This window comes from Lolium rigidum, chromosome 6, assembly GCF_022539505.1.
Source record: "Lolium rigidum isolate FL_2022 chromosome 6, APGP_CSIRO_Lrig_0.1, whole genome shotgun sequence".
NCBI lineage: Eukaryota > Viridiplantae > Streptophyta > Magnoliopsida > Poales > Poaceae > Lolium > Lolium rigidum.
In genome coordinates this window covers 290,712,339-290,731,437 of record NC_061513.1, presented here as the reverse complement: position 1 = coordinate 290,731,437, position 19,099 = coordinate 290,712,339, and the positions used below count along the sequence as shown (strand labels likewise).

Genomic DNA, 19,099 nt, shown 5'->3' with positions numbered 1-19,099 from the left:
CACTTAATCTTCTTCTTATTGGAAACTTGAATCCAACATATGGTTCAACCATTTTCCTATGGACAACTCCTGCAAATATAAATCAATGGAACCATTAGTCCATATAGATTATCATTAATTACACAAATATAACAGTGGAAACAATCAATTGGAAACATTCAACTCCTACTCATGGTAATGACCAACATTAACAGTGGCAAAGAATCAATTGGAAACACAAGTGCAAGTATCTCAACCAATCATCACATCACACACAAGCATGGCATATTCCGAATAATAAAGTTGATACACCGTGAGGGTTGCTTGCCTTGATCACCATGCTGGTACTCTGGACTATCCTTGTCCTCACAATTCACACCGCACTCGTCGCAACATTGATTTGTTCTCCGTACATAATTCAATAAAATTCCATGATGATTTCACTATGCACATGACCCTGGAACATGGAACAAGTAAATTGAGTGCAACATGAGCAAGTGAATAGAAAGTGGAATACTGCAAGAATAGCCATTTAAATAGGCCTCCACATGCATGCATTTTTTTTGCATAAATATAAGAGTGCTAGAGACATCACGATGATGTAAATCAATTCAAAATATGAATTTAGGAATTGGATTCACTAATTTTGGAGCTTCTCAAGTCAAGACATGCATGGAATTTGCAAGTTTGCACAGAAGAAATACTACATATATTCCTCTCGAGTTTTTCATGGCACGATCACGCAACAAAAAATACTCTACCATAGTGTATATCTTTTAAAATTAATAATCAAGAGACATAGCTAGTATGATTTCGTTACAAGTTTACACAAAATATTCTACTCCCTCCATTCCATGCCTTGGTTTTCCGTGCATTTATTTGACAAAGAATCACTCCAAATCTACATAGATTGCCGGTATAAAACTGGCATAATTAGAAAGTGCTTTTCAATACGAATCCAACGATACTAGTTACGTGTAATATAACTGGGAGTGTGTTGTTGCTCAATAGTATTATTCTTTGATTTAAATAAAGCTTGTATATTGAAATAGAGGCGCCCGCGCCTTGTTGATTGAAACGTAGTAGCCTATACCAAATTCTACCGCCAAAATAAGGGCGAAAACACGAAATAAGCGCGCGGCTCCAGAAATCTTTCTGCTTGCTGATTGGTTGGGTAGGACCCTCCCACGGATCGCCCCCACCCCGTTGCATCGCAGCCGCCCGCCCCCTCCTCGATCCAACGGCATTCACGTCGTGTGCCACGGATCGAGCTCCCATCCCGCGCACCGATTCGCTATAAATTTGGCCCCTTCTTCCTCCCGGAGCATCTCACCAAAACCAGAGCAAGATGGGGGCTGGGGGTCAGGAGCGAGTGCGCCTCGCTGGGCAGGGGCAGGGGCAGGGGCGAGCCGTCGTCGTGGAGGAGATCTGGATCAAGCCCTTCTACTGCGGGCGCTGCAAGAAGTCCCAGAAGAATGGAGCGACGCTCAGCTACGTCAACAAGCACGCGCAGTACCACATGTACGTGCGTACGACCCATTCTTCTTCTTCTTCTTCTTCCTTGTCGCTGCAGATGTCGTTTCATGTCCACGGTCACCTCCTGTCTTGAATCCTCTTCGCTTTTCTCTTCTTTAGTGAGGAAGACCACAAGGAGGCTAAGTTCCAGATGGAGAGGCAGGCGAAGCGTGCGCAGAAGATGGCCGCGGCAGGTCCATCCGCCCAGAGGAAGGTGAACCGCAAGAAGGACATGCGTGCAGATCAGCGGGGTGGCAACGGCAGCGGCAACAACAACGCCTCCAAGTCCAAGTCCAAGGGCAAGGGAAAGGCCGCTAGGGGCGGCGGTGCTGGTCAGTAATTGAACACTTGGGGGCTGTAGTACATGTGAATGCTTGGTGCTGGTGTAGAGAGTTGTGAATGCTTTTGGGGGTGGTATAGACAGGTTTACATCATAGGTTTCTTCTCACGGATGCTTTGCTTAATCTCATTGCCGGAAGTGTTGGGTTACTGTGTTGGTATGGTCATGGAGTTCTGTAGGTTCCTTGTTTTCTCCTGTTGAGTCGTACCGTTTGTCTGTAATCCTGGCCGAGGTGCCGACGTGATGATGAATAAAAGCAATTGATCCAATTCCTGTGCTGATGATCTTTTACTGTTTATTTAATATTAGTACTATATCCTTATGTACTATATCCGCTTCAATTGGAAGCTGGCCGGTCTCCTTGAAAAAACAGAGCAACACCAATGGTAGCTGGGGAAACCCAAGAAATTACTTTATCCTTGAAACTCTCCTGCATCTTTCCTCCCAACCCCCCTCAAGCTTGTTCCAAGAAATCACCGTTTCGAGATCAAATCGATTTACTAAGTAGCCGGAGCCTCACCAGTTCCCTTCGATTCGAGATAAAATTGATGGGGGCAGTAGAGGGACCCTCGTCCAAGGATCTCGTGCCGGCCTTGCAGGGAGTTGGCGCAATCCGTGGAGTCTGTGAACAACACGGTCGACGAAGACGAATCCAGAGGAACTCCTGCCGTGGAAGCCTCAGATCCATGGCAGGATGCGACACAAGCAGCCCAGGCGCCGATGCGGTGCCCTCCAACTGTTTGACGCCTGGTTTCGGCCAAAACCAAGGGACGAAAAGGATGCCAAGATCGTGCTCGACCACAGCAGAGACACCAGCATAGGCAGGGCGGTGCCTGTCGAGTTGAGGCTCGTCTTCTGCTGTACCATAGGCGGCATGGAGCTCATCCTTTCCCCCGCTCGATCCAGCGACCGAGACTGGCAGGCGAGTGGACGGTCATCGCTCGCTCGGCTCATCCCTGGGCAGTTCCTAGCGCCAAGGAGGTAGGTTGAGGATTCCAGCCACATGAACACCACCTTGCCCACCAGGTGTTCGATGCCGTGTTCTGTCACAGACAAGGAAGACGTTCAGGCGGGGGCTATGTCTCTGAAGCCCAACATCACGTCCGCGACCATTACTTTGCCTGCTGGCCTCTCAATGTTCCTCTTCATGCTTCAGAGTGACGCCCTTGCTGGTCACCACAAGTCCGCCAAGTTCAGGGTATCATGGTTTCTTCTGTACCTAGTCCACTTCCTTGTCATAATTCTACTGATGTTATCCCAATTTACAAGCATAAGTAGGCCTATGGGTAGTGGGAGGTTAAATTCACACAGTCTGATTTCAGAGAACAGAGGTCCTGGATGCATTACAAGCTGCTAGTGGTTACAGGAATGTTTCAGATCCTTGATGCTACTACACTTCAACCTACCGTAGATGAATGTGAAGCAGCACGGTTCCAATTGGCAGCCCAGGCAGTGGCATGTGCACAAGATGGTTCCAAGTCAGTGAGATACAACGGCAGATAGTACTGCAGACTGGGTCTGGAAGTACAACTCAAACAATACGTTTGTTTGATGTGTCTGCAATAATTCCTTCTTGTTGGATACTCTTTAGTCCCCGTGCACATTCATCGTTTACTCATGGAGAACTGGATACAAGCTCCACGTGGCACAGTGTTTTTTGCGTCCTTTCTGGGGTTGCAGAATAGTGAAACATTTCACAAAGGGGGCACCTAGCTAGCTCATGCTCTGGGTGCTCTGTTGCATCACCTTATGTCACTGTTGCAGCAAAAACGAGATTGTGCCAAGCCGGATGTGGTGGAAGAACTATATGAGGATTGATCCGCCATGCTTTTGAGAAGGTAATCTTCTAACCAATATTGTAGTCCTTTTATTTTCACTTGGGGCACTACTGCATTAGCTCTGAGCTCTATAATAGTTCTAACGAAAAAGACTTAAATGTTCCAGCATACAGTAAGATTTCCTCTGTGTTATAGAAACATGTACATTAGTAGGTACTTTAACTTGAAACTAACAAATTACTAGCTCAGGCAAATCATATTTTAGTTAATCACCAGTATTGTCAATGTGATGATGATGTCCTGATGAGTAAGAAACCACTATAAATTTGTAACAGAATATGACTTAAAGAGACATTTTTTTGCTAATGTTGGATCATTAGTATTGGATTTGTAGTTGCTTTGGTTACTTAGAACTTGTATTTGGTTGCCTGATATGAGCAACAAACATATCTTGCTGACAAGGCCCACGGGAATGAACTATTTCTGGGGCCTGTGGTCCGTCGTCCACTTTGCACTCACTGTTTCTCCCTCCTCCCATTCCACTCCTTGCCACGGTCCCCAAATATGATGGCCCAGTGCTCGATTTGCTTGCCGGCGGCTGACTCGCATTTGACTCTACCAAGATCAAGTCCTATACAAGCGGACCTAATTTCTCACTGGTACGGTAACAATGAAAATGGTTCCTTCTTTAGTGAGATTATATGATGAAATGCCTGAACCAAAAGCAGTCCCGTCCATGACATTTTCTGTCAGAGGTTTGGTCCTTCTCCCTCGTGCCACCCCCTTACCTGTGCATGTCCAAGCGTGGCCTTTCCCTGTCAGCGTCCTTCGTTGCCGTGGCCCAGGTGTTCATGCCTTGGAGGCTGCCAATTATAGTGGAGGTTCTCGGCGTTGGGAGTTACTCTTCCAGATCTCAGATAACACAGAGGAACCCTTCCTTAGCATCTCCATACACCACACGATAGTTTTGGTCTTCCTGAACACGTGGAGCGCAATTTGATGGAAGCATTGCTGGTGTAGATTCAGTGTTGGGTTGGTTTTTTTACTAGCGGCGTTCCAAATCTGCAAAATCGGACCATTTTTCATTCCACTTAAGCAACGTCAATGTTAATTTGTGTGGTTTCGGTTTCCACCAGTGATATAAAGCAGGACATGATATTACAGCAGACAAGAGTTAGGAAGAGAAGAGGGTGAAATTGATAGTGCATTTTGTGTTTTGTTTAGACTAGACTTTATATAATGATACAGCAAGATGATGGAGACTGAATATCTTTTTGTTTGATGCAGGATGGTGTTGTGCTGAAAGCAAACATGTGAAATGGGGCTATATTTGGGCAGTTTTGGTCGTTTGAAGAGGTGGAGAAAACAAGATCTATCTGACAAAGCACACGCGGGCTGAAGAGTGAGAGAAGTGGGCTACAGTGGTATACTGGTAAAGATGACTGACAGTGGCAACGAATTTGACTGTGACTGAGGAAAACTTCCACATCTGGGTTTGTTGTGCTGCCACGCACTGTAGGTATAACTATGACCCTACAGTTTTCCTTTCGATTTATGGTTCAGGAGGACTATTTGTGATCAAATTATCTGCAGGTCATGGATCCATGTTGATCCCACCGAAGCATACCGTGAAGAGGTGGATGCAAGGGGCATACTACCTCTTGAGTCCAACTATAACCTGTTCCAGTTGAGACTGCACATTTGTATCCACGAGTTGTATGCAAGTGGAAAGCTGTAGGCACTAGGTAGGTTTGGAAATGAAATGCCAAGGGAGCACTGTAGCCAGAAGCTGCAATCGCGTTTAGCGTACAGATGGAGGCCACAACAAGTCAACAACGAAATCCCACAAGCAAGTTTCTGTCAGCTTTCAGTATCTGGCATGAAAACTGTGTGAAGCTGCAAATCGCCTCTCCTATTGCTTGTAAGTATGCATCATGTTCCAAGTTTCATTAACTGGGCCTTTCTATACCAGATGATGCAAGCGAAAGGTTTTAGAGATCTGCTTTGCGACTGGATCATGAAAACTGTGAGAGGTGGGAGAGTTGCTATTAAAGTTAACGATCAAGTTGGGCCTTATTTTCCCACTTATGCAGGAGTCAGGCAAGGAGATCCCCCTGCTTCCCTTCTCTTTGACATAGTGGGAGATGGCCTGGCTATGTTGGTTAAGAAAGCTGCAGACACTGATCTCTGGAATTGTTCCACATCTTGTTGATGGTGGAATCTCGATCCTTCAATATGCAGATGATACAATACTGCTGATGGAAGACAAGCTTGAGAATGCGAGGAACTTAAAGTTCATCTTGTGCATCTTTGAACAAGTCTCTGGCTTTAAGATAAACTTTCACAAGAGTGAATTTTACTGTCTTGGGGCAGCTAAGGATCGTGCGGCACAGTACAGTGAAATCTTCACTTGTCCAACTGCCTCCCTTCCTATGAAGTACTTGGGGATGCCCGTGGAAGAAAAATGGCTAGCTGCTTCCCAATGGAGCCCAGTAGAAGAGAAGTTTGTTAAGAAACTGGCAGGCTGGAAAGGGAATTTGCTTTCTATTGATGATCGTGTCATCTTGGCTAACGCTTGCCTAAGTTGCTCTGTATATGCTGTCTTTCCTGGAAGCTCCCAAGAAATTCATCTCAAAAGTTGACATTCACAGGAAAAGGATGGTCTGGCATGAACTGGATGATAAAAAGAAATATCATCTAGTCAACTGGCACACAGGTCTGCCTAAGGACTGTGGTGGTGTTGGTGTGCTGGATTTATCTACAATGAATATCAGTCTGCTTTGTAAATGGCTTTGGAAGTTGGAAGATTCTGAGCAGCAGCTCATTTCGAGAAAATACCTGAATGGTTGCCTCTTGCAGCTTCTGGTCCGGGCTGTTCTCACTTCTGGCAGAGTATGTTGGGAGTTAACCATATCTTCCAGCGTTTTGCTAGCAGAGTGACCAACAATGGTGAGAAAACTCTGTTCTGGGATGACCCATGGGTGAATAATATTCCCCTAAAGTCCGAGTTTCCTAAAACTGTTCAATCTCACCTTTAATAAGACAGTGACTGCTTCACAAGTTAAAGAAGAAGGCTGGGGTCTGATTAGATTCAGAATAACATCGTATGGTGATACTCTGAGGCAGTGGGAGGATTTGAGAAGTTTGGTGGATGAGGTGCATCTTAATGATCTTCCTGATAGAATCACGTGGAAAATTGGTGCTGCTGGAAAGTTCTCTGTCAAAAGTACCTTTAGCTGAGATCAGAGGGGGATTTTCAATACAAATTCATGTGGAAAATAAAAATTCCGCTGAAAGTGAAAATTTTCCTGTGGCTCATCATTAAAAACAGCATTATTACCAAGGATAATCTGCTGAAAAGGGCAGCATTATTACCAAGGATAATCTGCTGAAAAGGGAGTGGACTGGAAATGCACAATGTTATTTCTGCTCAACTAATGAATCAGTCGACCACCTCCTCTTTAGTTGTTCTGTAGCTAATCTTGTCTGGCAGACAGTAGACAGTGGTCTGTGCCTTTGGCTTCGTGAGACCTCCCAAAAGCACTAGGGACTTGATTGGTCCCTGGCTGAACTCCTTCAACAAGGAAAATCGTAAGCTTGTCATGTGCGAGAGGGACGATTTGGAAAACCAGAAATGATGCCTGCTTTAGAAGGATTTTTCCTGATGATCTACTTTGCAACATTCTGAACTTGTGGGCTATTCTGCAGAAAAACCCAGGACAAGGAAGAGTTGAGGCTGGCCTTTGGCTTCATGTTACTAGACGAATCGCTAATATTTAGCTTTCTCTTCTACTGTGCTGCTGTGTTCAGCTTCTCTATCTCTAGCTTTGCTTTTGGTCTTTCCCTGTCAAAGTTGAGAGCTCTTCTCTCTTGGTGTGCATGTTTTGAACTTTCTCGGTTCTTCCTTTTGTTTTCTTCTTATGTTACTGTTGTAAGCCAAAACTGGGTGGTTCCTTTATATGAAATCGATGGGGAGAGCCTGTTTTGTCAAAAAAATAAAAATGTTCCAATTTTCACGGAACACTGACATTCAGTTTCCTGTGTAGATTCTCTTGATTTCCGTCTGCGTTTTGGAGGTTCCGTAGATGATGATATGAGTGGATTTTTGCTGGTTCGCGTTCTTGTCTCTGACGACTGGTAAGAGACTAGAGAAATAGAGTAAAATTAGTGGCTTTTGGGCCTACGAAGCAGCTTTCAGCCTCTGCAAGGGAGGCTCGTCATGGTGACCAGGAGGTGACGACGGACACTCGTTTAGTCGTGCTTGGCCTTGGCGGACGCGAGGCGCTTTTCCAACTAATCGCACTCAGATTGAACAAAAGTACAGGAGATTTTGTAGTCAGCGCAAACATTGTTCTGAAAAAATGGAGTTTCAATCTTTTGGTGGTGGGGTGGGGCCTGGGGGGAAAATAGACGAGTTCCATTTTGCATTCAAACATAAAACAAAGAAAGGATGCTTCTAACAGAATTCAATTCGGCTCCCGGGTGCGTATGCTCCCTTTACCAAAAAATCTTATTTCGAAGTGTCAAAAAAATTTAACAAAAAATTCTACATGTACATCTTCATAATATATGTGTGTTTGTCAAGTTTCAAGAAAAATAAATATTTTTTGTGGACTATGTAAAAAGGAGAAATTTTATCTTGAAAAAAGCATTATTTCTAGCACTAAGTTTTGTCTTTTTTACACACGTCACATGACAAGTCGATTTTTTTATCAAACAACTTTGTAAGCATGTAGCACGTGAAGATGTACGTGCGAATTTTTCGTTTTAATTTTTTTGAAATTCAAAATGTGTGTAAGATGCATTTTAAACTAAAGGGAGCATATGCTCCCATGTTCCAAAACATCACTCCCTGCTTCTAAGTTCTAATTTCTAAACATAATATGGTATCAAATGCTCCACGAGAAGGATTCATCTATTCATTTGGTTAAAAAGTGAAATAATGCAACTTTATGAGGAATATTACTCACCTGGCTTTGAACAATCCATAAAAGAGCCAAGCACGGTCAAGAAGATCCTCGAGTGGGTGAGATTTGAAAAATAGATTTGTTGATTCGTTGACTCATTTGTCTCCGCTGCCTCTTACGCATATCAACCTGCTCCTCTCGGATGTAACCGTAACGCACATTCGTCACTGTGATCAAGATATACACTCGATGCATGGATGAATCTGATGGCACAAGTCAACCCCCGCGAAGTGCATACTCCACGCAGAACACGAAGTCCATGATCCACGGGGACATAGTTTCCAAGTTGAAGCTACCTGAAAAAGAAAAGCTACAACATTAGTACAAACGTAGATTTTAGGGCCCCTGTAACGCAGAAAAACATTGTAACACAGAAATACCATGATAGGAGAAAAGAGAGTGAAATACGATCTCTTGGATGGAGCTGTAGAAAAGATACAGAATTCGTCTCCATTATTTTGTTTCCAAGGCAGTGGCGGAGGACGAAAAATATTGAGGTAGGGCGAAATCAATAGCACCAAAAATGCCGCAAAAATGATAGAATTTGACTACATTTCTATGGTTTGTTTGTGATAGGATCGAAACCTCATTTATATATAAATTCATCGATCTTCCTCTGTTATGGCTACATTTGTTGGTTTGATAAAATTCCCTTGTAAAAGTTGCCATACGATTAACCACCAATTATGTGATGTTTTTCAACAAAAAATCTTGCCTTCTCTAGCTCTTCCAAAATTATTATGATAATCATTCTTCCTGCAATACCAGGACCTAGAGGTACCAATTCGTACAACAGTGAACCGTGATTTTGCTAGAAAGAACTTTCATTTTAACATTTGAGCTCTACGATGTTATGATATGTTGAAATCCAAAAATAAAATGAGAATCAAAAGTATGAGAGCCAACCCAAATGCAACTCCTATAGTGGCATCAATTATACCTGAAAAATATAGAGCTAATGTTTCTCTTTTCTAGTAGCCGTATACAGATGAAACTACTTAAGTAATTCAAATTAATCGTTTCGCAATTTTTTAATTCAAATTAATCAATCCATATATTTTTGAAACACAAGTACTAATCGAGAGCCTACCTACCTAGTACCTACCACATAGTGCTCATCGTGCATGTGTTTGTGAGGAACGAAAAAAGCCTAGTAACCAGGCCAGCGCTCCTCCAACTCGGGCCGAAGGGGCCCAGTAACCAGCCCACCTCTTCCCTTGCTCTTTCTTCCCCAAACGCCTTGAAACTAGAACGAACTGACGAACTCGTGAACAGACGACCATACAGATGAACCGATCGATCGATGCATACATATATCTTGTTTTACGGAAAAAATCAAGGTTAGGCCGGCCGCCCTACCTCGCCCTACTGGGTCCTTCCCCCCTGTTCCAAGGGGTGAAGAGGCTGCGTATACACCTATGTGCAAAAATGAATTTTTATTGACTTATAGGTCTAAATACTGTTATGAACAATGTATTCTAAAATGTCAATTTTTTTGAAAAAATCATGTATTCATATATGGTCATTCTATGTTCACACACAAAATTTAGTGGAAAAAACATTTCTGTGGGCTGTGTAAAAAGATGAAATTTTTTCCTCGCGAGAAACAATTTTGGAGCACCAGAAATATTTTTTCTACACAACTCACAAAAAATGTGATTTTTCCGTGATACTTTGTGAGCGGACATAAAATATCCTAATGTACACCCAGAATAAAATTGCAGATTTTTTCGACATTTTAAAACATGTGTTTTTAAGATAGTGCTTGCTTCTGCTCATATGAGCCAAAATAGATTTCCAACACGAGTCTACCTTTATTATTTTTTAATCGGAGGCAAAAGCTTTATCTCATCGTTAATTAAGTAGAAGGTGCCATGTTTTCAGGAAAAAATCGGGCAAGAACCAACAACATCAAGGCCAAGCCTAAACCCACAACCACCCACGAGGGGCACACCTGGCTACCCACAAAAGCTACATAGATATGAAGCTTAAGTTGGCCTATGCCAAACAGATTGCTCCTCGAGAAAAGGCTGGCAACTCCGATTCTGAAGACGAGCCCCGGAAAGGAGATGCGCAAGACTCACGCGCCGAATAGGACCTTCACTAGACCACCCTTCGAAGGTCATCGTACACCGTCCAAAGGCGGCTTCGACTTCACAGCGAGAGGAGACCATCACGAAGACATTCGGACACGCTAGAACGGAGCCAACTAACACAGTCTTGACGCCACCAAACCTTGGTCATCACCATTGTCGTTGCCTCACAAGCCTCCACCCGGTACACTCGCATACCAAGCCGCCGCCTCGATGAAAAAGCACCACCTCTGACTTCCGCAAGTCCCTCCAGTCGGTGCCGGCTCCAAGAACGAGGCCCCAAGAGGTGAGTAACGCGAGACGCCACCCTCGTCCGATCCCCGGTGGGATCTGAGGTTTCCCATGGAGTTCTTCCCAGTTGGAGGAGCATGCAACATCCTCAACGACGCCTTCAAGAAGGTAGCGGCACCGCAAGCGCCACTGTCGTCTGTCCCGGCCGGAAAACAGGAGCAAGGCTATCCAAAAGAGGCCCTAAGGGCATCTTCAGCGGCGCGATGCATTTTTATGTCCGTTTGCGTCGGGCACGAACATAAAAAATGTCCGCATGTCCGCATGCGTCTGCCCCTTCTCCAGCGGCAGGGACGCATTTATTTGACCGCATGCGTGATTAGAGAGGAGAGAGAGGGAGAGATTCTGTTTGTGTGGCTAGAAATGACCGCATGCGTGATTAAAGGAGGAGAGAGGGCTGCATGCAGACCAAACGGACGCAAACGGATGCGCGGACGCATCCGTAGAGACGCATTGCATATTCGGTCCATGTTTGCATCAGGACGGACGCTGCGGAAGTTTTACGTCTAGCCACTGGAGTATATTTTTTGTCCGCGTAGACGCAAACATGCATCGCCCCGTTGGAGATGCCCTAAGATTCTTGGTGCCATGCTCACGTGCATATATCACTGAGTTAGAGTAGTGCTTACTACCATGAATCCGATAGATCAAATGGCCGGTGCATGTGACTCCACCGGGTCACACCGATACATGACCGATATCTAATTCATTATTTGCTAGCTATCAAAACTGAGTATAATAATTTTCTTCGATTCGAATCGATTAACTTCATCTTATCTAAATACGGATGAACATAGTCAATAAACGCATATATAGAATACTTAGCAGAAGTAAAAATGTTTGACCTATCCATATTTTGATAAAATGGAGTCAATTAGTTTGGATCAGGAGAAGTACTATACTTGTAAAATTTGAAACAGAAGTGTTAAATATTATCCTTAAAACGACATATTCAGAACGTTCCAATAAGAACAGATATGTGCTCGATTCGCATTTCTTTTTCAACAACTTATATGTGCTCTTTATCAGGAAACCGAGCCCCTCCATTTGGACAAGCAGGTCCATGTGAAATTGTACAAAACCGAATCTCTATGGCAGGGCCACACGTCTGCGACAAGGAGCCAGAGTCCTCTGCAATGTCACCAGCTTCGTCTGATGATTCAGCTGCACGACACTCGACACGCAAAGCTCCCAGCTTACGCTTCCCACGCCTGCTGACAGAGCCGAGCGTCCTCGTCGGCTTGCTCTTCTGGTTCCATATCTACCTTTCTAGCTTAGGGTTTATAGGATCAAAAAATTATAGGAATAGGAAGGCATATGATTAGTATGTTCCTCCCGGGCCGCTCGCGCGAGCACCCCACAACTCCACTCTCCCCCGGCCGCTACCGGCCCCGGTGGTGGTGGCCGCGCCCCGCCGTTGAAGGGATTCTCTCAGCGCACTGGGAGAGACGTCTCCAGGGCGACGCCGGGTGGCGTGCGTATGTAGAAAAAATAAGCAATTTATTTTTTTGGAACGGTGGGAGCACCTGCACAGAAGCTCTAAAAGTGTCACGACCCAAACAGCCAGTATATGAATTTTTTTTCTTCGAATATGTTAGTGTTAGTCTATACCGAATAATAAAATACAAGCGGGGTCAATCTCCGAGGCTGGAGACATATCTTCACAAATATAGCATACATCGGGTAGATACCATCAGCTAGATAGTACCCCTTGTTGTATGCGTGGCCGTTTACCTCAAAGTTTACGGCAGACACTTGTCCCTCAGCTAGTCTGGAGAACACCGGAGAGCGGTCATGGTCTGCCACCACCTCTAGAATGACACTGCACTCACCAGTATACTCCTTGTGCATTCCCTGCCAAGAGAAAGAACAATTCTTCCAGCCCCAATGCATACAGTAAATTCTTCCGAGCATCTCAGGAAACCCTCGTGCTGCAGTATTTTCCAGGATTCGAGCTGTATCATCTGCCCTTGGTGTTCTCAAATAGTCTTTACCAAAAATCGCTATGACGGCTTGGCAAAACTTGTAGAGAGTTTGTAAACATGTCGACTCCGCCATCTGTAGGTAGTCATTGGCTGTATCTGAAGGAGCTCCGTATGCAAGACAACACATTGCAGCAGTGCACTTCTGGATTGAGGTGAAGCCCCGAAAACCTGTGCGATCTTGCTTGATCATGAAGTAGTCGTCGTACTCCGTGACGCCGTAGACAATCTTCATGAACAAATCTTTGTTCATCCTCAATCGGCGCTAAAATTCCTTTGGCGAATGAGTCGCGTCGTCACCGAAGTAGTCGGCGTCAAGCAGCATTGCGCAGGCTTGACAATGCCGGTTGATGTTCCTCCTCTTGCCTGTCTTTCCGTCGATGCACGATGAACAAAGGCTGGCGAACGCAGAGCAAGCTCGTCAGAATCAGTTGCTGCTGTTGCCGTCGGACAGTCTCAGCGTTGTCGGACAGTCTCAGCGTTCTGCGTGAACAGATGCACCATCATCTCATCGTCACTGTCCATCGCGACAATCCGACGAACACCTTGCGGACGGGGCAGTTATGCGGCGGTGGTGGCAACCTCTGTTCCGGGCGAAACACCAATCGACGGTCGAGGGGTTGGCGGTCGTGTCGATGGACAGCGGTCCTGGACAGGCGGCGGTGTCTATTGCAAGCAGGGGGCGCGACGGCGACGGTGACCGTGGCGATCTACAGGGGTGGGAGTCGGCTCGGGCGTAGGTGGGAGGTGGGGAAAGCGGTGCGTGGTGGAGCCCACACACGGTTTCTGACGTGCCGTGAGGCGCCGGCGGGCCCGATCCGCGCCCTCTACGAAAGAGCTGGCACGAGGTTACCGACGCTTCTATTGGGCTCGAAAATTAGTCAGCGCCTTTTGGAGCGCACCGATGTGAGCCCAAAAACCACGCCAACCCCCAAAACGCTATCGAGGCCGCTATAAGGCCATCTCCAACGCTGCGACCCATCCCACGCCCGCGCGTCCGGATGGGTCGAACCGGACAAAAACTCGGCCCAGCGCGCGGACCCATCCCAAAAATGGATGGCCGTGGCATCCGGGACGACCCAAAGCCGGCCCAAATCTGGGCCGAGTTTGCGTGGCCGCAGACGCCGATCGCTGGCCGCTCGCATCCGCCCCTGGCCCGCGTGTCATAGGGAGATAGCATCTTTTTCCATTAAAATTAGATATTACATATTTCTTAAATCTACCTACTACTACTAGTCTAGCTACGTACGGGGCCGGCGGCCTCGCCGGTGATTTGCCGCCAACTCGCCGCCGGGGCCGTGGATTTCACTCGACGCGGGCAACCTGTACGCGTGAGGATTCCACTCCTGCTTACCAGCTGGGTGGCTCGGCGATGGCCCTCTTGCGGTGTTCCTCCGCGGCCGCCCTCCTCCTTTCCGCCTGCGTAGCTTGGGCGTGCTCACGCTCCGCCTCCAGCGGCGGCACCATCCGCTTCCCGCGCAACTCGAGCTCCTGTGAGGCGGCACGTTCCACAGCAGTCCGTGCCTCCAGGCGGACGCGGCTGGCGGCCTGGGCCTCGTGGTTCTCCTCCCAGCGACGCATGCGCTCTTGGCGGCCGCGCTCCACCGACGCAGCATCCTGCCGAGCGCACCGCTCGGGCGAGGGCAGCTGGATGAGTTTGCGGGGTGCTCGCATAGCGAGAAACTGGTTCTTCTGGCCGAGGAGGTCGCCTAAACGGCGGCGGCTGGCCCGCCAGGTGGCCACGTGCTCCTTCGTCACGCGCGTGAGGTCGGCGAGACGCTCCTCGATGGTGGTGTTTATGTTCTCCATCGCGAGGTCATCGAAGAAGTCCTCCGCGTTGACGGGCTCCTCCTCCGCGGCCTCGTACCAGCCATCCGCGGCCTCGTGCTAGCCATCTGCGGCCGCCTCCACCAGCTCCGCGTCCTCTTCCTTCTTCGCCGCCCCCTCGGCCGCGACGCGGATGGCCTCGTCGTGAGCGACCCAACGCGCGTCCTGCCGCTCCTCCTTCTCCGTCCGCGGGAACCTGGCCCTGGCGGCGAGGGAGAGCTTGGCCCACGTGACCTGCAGGGAGCGCGGCAAGGCGATGGAGGTGAAGAGGGCGCCGGAGAAGGTAGAGGGGGTAGAGGACAGAGGAGCGGGTGTGAGTCTGCGAGGCCGGCGCCGTCTTTTATAGCCGGCGACCTTGGCGGAAAACTTGGGCGCGAGCGCGCTCCCATGGCCTTTTCGCACGCGCGGGAACCCTGGTGCGCGCGGGAACTTTCCCGCGCATTCTCCCGCCCACCATTGTTGTTCCATCGAGGCCTGCCATGGCCCGCGCGTTGAAGACGAACCACGTGGCGGCGTTTTGGATCGCCGCGTTGGGCGCAGCGTGCAACCCAAATAGACACGCGGACGCGGGCCGCTGTCCGGGTATCTGCGCGGCCACCTAAACAATCCAAAACGGACGGCCCAGCGCATCCGTTTAGGTCGCCACGTTGGAGATGCCCTAAAGCGCGTGGATGGAGATGCGCTTAGTAGTACCAGCTAGGCCCACGATCGTCGGTAAGCTTTTTTTTTTGAAAAGGCAAGGTCTGGAAGGACCTAGACTATGCTGCATTAGTCAAAGCGGTGGTACAGGTTACATAAAGGGACGTCAAGAAAAAGAAAATTACACCCAAGTCCCTAGATTTTGCACAGAGGACCTCTAATAATATTATAGAAAAGCAATCGGGTCCCTCTTCCACACCGCTGTAGGGGGATGAGCTGCGCCGGTGACCACCAACATCCTCGCCGGGGACATGGCCACTTGGGAGAAGGTCGGTGCCAGGCGTCGCCGCCGCATCATCAGAGAGAGGCCTCCGAAGGAGGTTGCTGCGACGCTTCTCTTGCGCCGGTTGATGCCAATCTTTGGCATCCAAGATCGATGACCATCCCGTGGTTACCGTGTGATAGCTCGAGGTAGCAGCACAAGTCTTGCCGGCCGCCACGAACTCCCTGTCGCCGTTGGTGCCCTGTCCCTCGCCGCCACGGCCGACCAAGAGGACACCAAGGAGAAGAAAGAGTTGTAGCTGTCGGAGACAGCGCTTATTGACCGAGCTCGCCGCGGCCGCTCTGCTGGACGCCCACCATGGATGCGAGCAAATAGCCACCAATATCTGCTTCCCGATGCTGCGCCACCACATCGAGAAGCTCGAGCTCCAACCCGCCTTATTTGCTGAGATGCCTGTGTTGATGTCGTGCAGCAGGCGTCGCCCTCGCCACCGGAGCCGCGCCGCCGCACCACCCAACTGCAGGGTGCACCAGATCTGACGGGGGAGACTCCAAGACGCCACTACGGGACCACTAAACCTATCTACATCTACGCCGGCGCCTTTCCCTCGCCATCTCCGGCCGGCAGCGCCGCTGGAGAGGGGTCGGGATCGGCCCGGTTTGCTTGAGGAGCCTCTCAAACTACTGTTCACTCACTAGAGGGAAGAGGGGGGGGGGGGGGATCCGCTGGTGTGTTTTCTCCGGTACGCTTTTCACTAGTGGACATACGCGACAGAGCACGCATCACTTCGCCAGGGTGGGAATCCCGACCAATAGGCTTCCCGGAGTAGCTGCTCGTGCACGGAGATGTCTAACGTGGAAACAAGTACACATGTCTCTAACTTTCTTTCTGCACATCTCCTCTATATGATTAAGTTTAATTTAATCTAAATTAACTTGCATATTAATATATATAAGCCGTATCTATTTACAATAATTACTTACAATCAAAACTATGACTATCGCTTTTTTAGTTATGATTTATTTGTATAGTAAATACGGAGTACATAGTAATTTTCTATAGCAAAATACATACAGTACTTGCTACAGTATCTTGACTTTTCTTTTTCGTTTTACACTAGCTAAGCGCTGTGTTTGCATGACTTCTCTCTTCTATGTTAGAGGATCTGGTTCCCTCGTGCACTTATTTGCATTTGCAGGCATTTCCGTGTTTGTTGCATACATTTCCCTTGCTACATGAAAATAATACTGTTTGCACGTAACCTAAACAAATTGCATTGTTAACTCAACATCAAGAAACTTGTGGGAGTGTTGTGGATTTTGAAAGCTAGCTTCTTCTAACCCTGGAGATCTTTGGATCATTAAGGAGCTTCATCGATGATTACTTCTTCCTCTTCGCATCCGTAACCAACATTATCGGGCCGGCTTACGAAGGGGCGGAATCGGCGACACACTACAATGAGGAGGTTGAAGACAATGACTACAAGGGAAAATTAGGGGCGAAGCTCGGTTTCCTAAACCTGATGGACATGCATTAGAGTTAAATGTTTTTTACTAGTACTTGGGATCAATTAGAAAAGTGTGTCAAGGTTAGGCAAAAAAAAAAGTGCATCAAGAAGGCATAAATTTAACTAGCAATACCAGCAAACTTGAACATGCATTAGGGAAATTTTCCCTCTAGGTTAGCTCCATCCTTGGGGAAAATACTTTTGTAAGTGTGGATTATCTTCTCCTGTACTTGCTTCCTCCCTCAACCCCAATGGCATATATAATTGCCTTCACCGCCCCCTCCACACTTGGTTTACTCTGCAAATCTGCAAAATCTTATTTTCAGATGATGCATGTGGTAGAAAACGCACGTAGTTGTGCAAGTTGTCACTCGTGATCTATTTTCTGCTAGGTTAAGATATCTTCATAGGCGGATCTAGCACCCCTATTGCCCGGGCAGCCGCCCAGGCTTCCGGCCGGCCGGCAGGCTTATTTTTGCCCCTATTTCATATGTATTTGATACAAAATTAGCACACTAAGCCTATTTTGCCCAGGCTTCAACAAATTTCTGGGTCCGCTTATGGATATCTTTGAGGTAATATAGATGATGTACCTTCTGAAGCCAGGTTTTTCTTATTCAAATTTGTGGGTTTTATTGGCTGCTTTGAAGGTATATATGTTCAGTACTACTGATTTACAACATACCAGTCTACTAGACATGACAAGTTGACAACCCATGCAAGTAAATAAAATTTGCGAGCATACTGATTTCGAAAAGTTTGTGGTGGATGAACGCTGAGTCATCTGCCACCCGCTGTCTTGGGACCTTTTGGTGTTCTTGACACATGGTGACAAAGTTTTTTCTATTCTTTTTTGAACAGATCTTTCCGTCAAAACAAAACTAAACAAGATCTAAAGCCAAAAAATCGTGAGACCTGAGCAATACGTACCAGATTTTGACTTTGAGAGGCAATCCAGCAAAAAACCTAATCGTCGTAACATAGCATATGAAAGCCGCGCGCACGGATCTTAAGTAGGGCAGGGCACAGAGACAATCGATCAATTACAGTACCATGACTCACCCGAAGGCCGAAGAGATGGTAGCTGGAGCCTTGAGTCGAAGCAAGCACCGCGCGCCGAGGTAGACGTAGATCCATGGAGGAAGACACGAAGAGGAAAGGAAGCAGGGCGGAGATCCAGAACGGGCCTGGAGCAGAGGAAGAAAGTGAGTGCGTGAGCTGGAAGATAAGGCAAATGAGGCAAGCGAGTGCGGGCGTGAGCAGGAAGATAATAAAGGCAGAGAAATGAATGATGGACAGCTCTATTCTTACAGGCCGCGTACTGGCTCTGACCCGCTGCGATTGGGCCCGACACTTGCTGGGACCCAGCATAGGAGTGAGCCCGGCTAGGTCTATTGGTCCCGACCAAGCCAGAGGGGACATCTGACTGGGACCCTGAAATTTATATTCTGACCGCACAGAGAAAGTAATTACGTTGGCCTAGATCGGGATGGAATGGCAGACCATTTTCTTTTGCAGCTTTCACGTCACATCTGATGATGGAGGAGACATTTTCCGGATTGAAATGGCGCGGAACGACACGATTCGAACTTTTGACGGCGGGACGAGACGCTCTCCGACCCCGGACGCCTTTTGTAAGAGCATCCTCACCCGTCTCCCGACGAGGTCCCCGAGCGACGTTTTTCTCATCCGGATGGCGAAATTTGGTGCAGTCGCGCCTCTGGTTTCTCGTTTTCGTTCGGATTTGAGCCTTCATCCATCCGACGAGCTCACGCCATCCCCGCCCTCCCGGGGAGCTATCGGGGAGTCCGGACGAGTGAAAAGCGGGAAGGGCCCGATCCGTCGGCGACTGGACACACGAACCCCACCACCACCTCCCTCAAAATCCCCCTACCCCTCGT

The 19,099-nt window shown here is 47.7% G+C and overlaps 1 long non-coding RNA gene across 1 annotated transcript; it reads right to left on the bottom strand.

The window, feature by feature from the left end:
* Window positions 1–308: 308 nt before the first annotated feature.
* LOC124665466 lies at window positions 309–18,422 on the bottom strand. The gene is made up of 4 exons (XR_006990565.1): window positions 18,261–18,422; window positions 17,332–17,504; window positions 8,583–8,875; window positions 309–436 (listed from the first exon to the last, which is right to left on the bottom strand). It is a non-coding gene; the product is annotated as an uncharacterized LOC124665466 (long non-coding RNA).
* Between the last annotated feature and the right edge of the window lie 677 nt (window positions 18,423–19,099).